Source organism: Pinus tabuliformis, chromosome 8 (assembly GCF_031772625.1).
Source record: "Pinus tabuliformis cultivar Carrire ecotype Pingquan chromosome 8, CPIR1, whole genome shotgun sequence".
Lineage (NCBI taxonomy): Eukaryota > Viridiplantae > Streptophyta > Pinopsida > Pinales > Pinaceae > Pinus > Pinus tabuliformis.
Genome location: NC_142294.1, coordinates 1,572,278,708 through 1,572,284,117, shown reverse-complemented (window position 1 = coordinate 1,572,284,117; position 5,410 = coordinate 1,572,278,708).

Below are 5,410 nucleotides of genomic sequence, written 5' to 3'. Positions count from 1 at the left end.
CATCTTAATCACAGATCTATCAAGTGTCAAGAGGATCAAATATCTTGAGATGTGAACATCAAAATTCTATTAGGTACTTTAAATGTGTAGACTACACAATTTATTGGTATTTTCGAGCCTGTAATTTTAATTAACAAGAAAGAAAATACACACAAGAAACATGAAACTGAATTCATATAGAGATACATGAAATACATGGTAAAACCTTGATAGTGTGTCAAGGAAAGTTCCACGGGGAAAAGGATTGGAATACTTTATTAATCAAAGTCAACAATGACTCTCCAATACAACTTCCTCTTAGGCACATCATTTTAATCAATAGGCACCGTTACGAACTTCCTATCGTTACACAACCACCTGATCGGTAAAACAAAACTTACTGAGGTAAAAATTACATTTACAAAATATTTTAATTGTTGTCATTTTAACAATCTCCACCTTGACAACAATTTTCCTAATCTTTTTCCCATGCTCATTTATCATCCTTTCAGCAAACCAAGAGAAGCCAAACACCACCGCAGTTTCTCTACCAAAATTGGTTTCATGAACATGTATGCACAATTCTCCCGTGTGGACCTTTTTGAGAGCTACTTTGCCGCCATCAATTACTTGTCTTACAAAATGGTATTTTAATCAATATGTTTAGTCTTAGATAGAGGATGAATAACCTGATATAGAGTTTTATGAACCCAACGTTTCGGACTACCAAGTGAGTCCATCATCAGGGGATGCATCAATAGATATTCTAAAGATAATAATGATGTATCCATGAGCTAAATTTTTGGGTATATATATATATATATATATATATATATATATATATATATATGTTATGAAAGAATTAATCTAAGAAATTAGGTCGGCTATTATCCAATTAGTTTGTTAATATTCAGATTTTTATTTTAATTATTATTTTTTTAAATTAATTAATTAAATATTATTTAATTAATATGATTAATTAATTAACTAGTTTGTTATTTGTTTAATTAATTAAATTATTTAATTAATAATTAATTTGTTTAATTAAATCCCTATAATTTTATATATAATTAATTTGTTTAATTAATCCCTATAATTCTATATATTAATTAATTTGTTTAATCAATTAATTAATTTGTTTGATTAATTCCCTAATTAATTCACTAATTAATTAATTAATTTGTTTAATTAAAACCCTATAATTTTATATATAATTCCTAATGTTAATTTCTAATTGTTTTAATTTTGAGTTATTACGACTATATGCTTTAGTTTATTTTAATATTTATCAAATGATTAGTTATGAAATAACCAATTATTTATTTATATGTTTGTATTTGTTTTCGTTTTATTGTTTAGTCTGGTTGTGATAAGCCAGATTTGTAGCCAAATGAATAGCACTCTAACTGTCACAGAATACATTCACTTTCTTGTGCATCCTTCCAAGCTCACCCAGTGGACCCTTCAACCAGATTGCCTCTTTACAGGCATGTGAAGCAACTATATATCCTACATCAATAGTGGAAAAAGCAACTTTTGCGTGAAGCTTTTGACATCCAACTAATTGCTCCACCTACAAGGGTAAAGACATCTTGTAGTAGATCTCCTCTTGTCCAAGTCACCAGCATAATCTAAATCAATATATCCGCAGACTAAATCACCACAACCACTAAAGATGATACAATGGTCACATGTTGTTAAATTGGCAACTAGGGCCAAACTCCATGTGGGTCGGCTTATTTATGGCAGCTGATATTTTTATTGGATCCCTCTCGTCGAGAGGTGTAGGATTGATCCAAAGATCATCCGATTCCGATAAGTATTTATGGAGATATGAATTTATTTTGTTTATATAATTATTATCAAGCCGACCAGCTCTTATGTAGGCTCTAGAAGCCCAAACGTCATGTCTATTCATCATCTACTCAGTAGTATAAATATAAGAGGATTTGATGTCATTGAGACATATTCTTCATGTGATCTCCTCTCCACGTATTTGGGTTTTGGTGAAGGAGAGACACAATGAAAATATGTTGGCCCAAGAGTGATGCCCTAACCGCAGGAAGCCGCAGGCATATGAGGATGATCTACGCAGCAAACATAGACATAATACACTATCCAGAAGTCTAATACACAGGTCCTAACCTACGCAGTCAAGGAGGCTCCCATTATGTAGATTAGGGAGACTTATACAATCTTCATAATGGAGACATATACGCTATACATTGTTCATTATGGATACGTTGGTCATTAAATGATATACGTTGTTCTTATACCCTGTTCTGGAAGCAGGGCAGAGAGACTTCCTACACACAATGACTCTCATATGGAAGGCGCGGTCATAACTGTAGTCACGAGGAGGTGAAGCTGCAATTAACGTGGAGCTGCAGTCACGAAGAAAGTCGCAGTCTTGGTAAGGGAAGTCGCTGTCATGAAGACCTCAGTTAAGCCGCAGTGATGAAGAGTCAAGCCGCAGTGATGGAGAGGGAAGACGCAGTAGCAGCCGCAGTCAAGTGTAAGGATGCAACAGTCATGGTAACCCGCAATAGCAATCTAGCAAATCAAGTCTCAGATAAGGACATTGTATTTATATGAGTTTTGGGCTATTTATAGTCTCAGACATAACCATGGTGAGCCACTATCTTGATGAAGCCCTCTCGTTGGTCTCAACAATAATGGGTAGAAGAATTCATGACTGTGATCATTCTATACGCAGTCCCCTACTTGATGATCACTACCTTTGTCACGACTAGAGTTTAGACATGGTGTGAGGAGAAGGGTCAGAACAATACCATCTGGGCATAGCTACATATATCGTTGTGAGAGAGAAAACAATACTCTCAGCGGTTCTGTCCTAGAAGATTGAGGAGACCTTAATCTCAGTCCACTGCTGGGCTAGGCCGCAGGCCATAGCCAGCAGTTGGACGCCCTTTCTAATAGTTGCATTGAAGAAAAGCAGCACTATAAGGTAGACTTCATGAATATATATATATATATATATATATATATATATATATATATATATATATATATATATATATATATATATATACAGGTGGACTTCATGACTGTATATACGTTGGGCAGTCACGCTGGGCAATCATGGGTATATATTCGCTGAGCAGTGTTGATATGATGCATGGGCAGCATGAAGCTTGATATGATGCATGGGCAACATGAAGCTTGATTTGATGCATGGGTAACATGAAGCAATAAGATCATGGACATGGGCAGCATGATGATAATCATGATTAGTGTAGCATGGTGCTGTATGCAATGGTACAGCAGAGAACCAAATGCAGCACGATGACAGGGGAAGGAGACGCCTTGGAGAATCAGTTGAAGCAGAATGTCTTCAACTGATATCATTGTTATACGAGATGATCTATGCTTAGATCTAGACAAGTCAAAGTGTTGACTTCTGTTGTAATTGTACTCTCTCTCTCTCTCTTTCTCTGCTGAACTTTGAAGATAAAAGAAGATTTGATCAAAGGGTTTCCCCACACATTATGGGGTTTGTCCCTGGCTCGCGCCACATCTTGTGTCCTCTTGTCTTGGCTTGTCTTTGTGATTTATAATTGTGTTCTATCTGCAGTTTATTTTAATGTTGATGTGATTGCTAACTGTGAAAATTTAAATAAATTGCTATAGCCTAGAACATACCTAAACTTAACATGGTATCAGAGCTAAGGTGAAGACAATGCCCAAGCAAGAGTGAAAGAGCAATCACCGAAGACAGTTGGGACAAGACAGAAGGATCAATGGGTTCTTCATAATTCACCTAGGGTGAAGTCAAAGCAGAGAATGTTATCAGAATGGCGCAGCGGAAGATTATGATGATCCATCTTAAGATCACTTCATTGGGAAGTTCGGATCTAAGGGTGGAAGGAAAGGCGGATGCCTTGTTGAAATAAGTTTGGCCGTTATGCGAAGAAGTGTTCGAATGGCAGAGACACATCTCTTGATGAAGATAACAATCATTCTTGGGACATCTTCAATGATCAAAAGAATGACTGGTAATGCAGGTCATCAAGGAAATGGTCGACTCTTCCAGGAAAGCAAGGAACCCCAAAATCTCTTTTATGTACATGATCGAACCTGATGTCCATCTCGGAAATGGGAGTCAGGGTGGCACTTATCGATGAAAGGTATGTGTTTGAAAATAGATCTTTTAAAGATGTTTTGAGTTCATGATTGTATCAAGTTGCAGGAAGTCCACTAGGGACCATGTCCATTGACTCAGCACTGGAGGTCTGTGAGTCAGATGGTGACTAGGATGCCTGAATTCAAAAAGAAGCATGAAGGTACATGTCTGAAATGTACCGAAGGAAAATATTATAAGGGGACCTTTCCCCTCATACAACAGGTTCACAGGTTTGGAACAACCCGAGAAGTTTGATGGAAGAAAGCCCTCTATGGCTTGAAGAAAAACACCTTGGGCATAGTATGAGAGGATTGATAGCTGTTTAATGCAGCTGAGATTCACTAGGAGTGAAACCGATCCAAACCATTACTCGAAGGTTGTGGATGATAAACCTCTCGTACCGGCACCTATGTCTGACAGGTGCAGACCCTCTCATTTTTATAGGAGACAGAGGGAGTTGGATTCTGAATGTGAGAAGATAAGCTTGTGACTGCCTCGAGGATCTTAACTTTCAGAAGTTATATGGTAATGATGTCGAACCAGATTTGGGAAATGCCTCTGAGTTTCATAAACTCATTTGCATTAATGTTCTTGGAGAACCTCCGTTCGGACATCTGTGTTGCAGTTAGCATGGTGAGCTCATATTTGGTTGAGCCTCACTAGATTGGTGCCAAGAATCTTCTAAGATATCTTCAAGGCACAATCTCTCATGAATTGAGATACACTGCCGGAAATATGAAACCACATGATTATTCGAATGATGAGTGGGCAGGCAGTATGGAGGATCACTAGAGCACTTCTCAGTGTTGTTTCTCTTTAGAATTTGCCTCGATATCCTGGATGAGCAGGAAGCAGAAGTCGGTGACTCTGAGCACCACCAAGGCAGAATACATTGCTGATAGTATGGCCTTCTGTGAGGCAGTTTGGTTGTTGAAACTCTTCAGTGAGCTGTTTGTACACATGATGAATACCACTGTGATTCTCTGTGACAACTAGAGGTGGGATTCAATTATTGAGGAATCTCATATTCGACAATTGCTCCAGCAGATAGACATCAAATACTGCCTTATCTGGGATATGGAAAGTCGATGAGCAAGGAGGCTCCATCGCACTGAGATGATATACAAGTTGCTAAAGCCCCGGGGGAAAGATCAAATTTGTGATTTTCCCGAATGACTTGGAGTCATCAAGAGACCTTTGTAAAAGGGTCCTGCATGTTGCATACATTGAGCTCTGGGAGCTCTGTGGGGCTTACAGAATCTACTGGAGCAACATACGACCACAGGG